The following is a 424-nucleotide window of genomic DNA, read 5'->3' as shown; positions in this document are numbered from 1 at the left end:
AGGATGAGGAAGTGGATTAGGATGAGGATGAGGATAGGATGAGGATGAGAATGTGGAAGAGGATGAGGATGAGGATGAGGATGAAAGATGAGGATGAGGATAGGATCCTGATGAGGATGAGGATGAGGAAGAGGATGGGATGAGGATGAGGATGAGGAGGAGGTTGAGGATGAGGATGAGGACGAGGATAGGAGGAGGATTAGAATGAGGATAGGATGAAGAAGAGGATGCGGATGAGGAGGAGGATGAGGATGAGGATGACGGAGTGGATAGGATGAGGACGAGAATGAGGATAGGAAGAGGTTGACGATAGGATGAGGAGTAGAATGAGGATGAGGATGAGAATGTGGATGAGGATAAGGATAGGATGAGGAGGAGGATGAGGATGACGATGAGGATGATGAGGATGAGGATAGGATGAGGA

Source organism: Lupinus angustifolius, chromosome LG19, assembly GCF_001865875.1.
Source record: "Lupinus angustifolius cultivar Tanjil chromosome LG19, LupAngTanjil_v1.0, whole genome shotgun sequence".
NCBI classification, from domain to species: Eukaryota; Viridiplantae; Streptophyta; class Magnoliopsida; order Fabales; family Fabaceae; genus Lupinus; species Lupinus angustifolius.
This window is presented reverse-complemented; position numbering follows the sequence as displayed.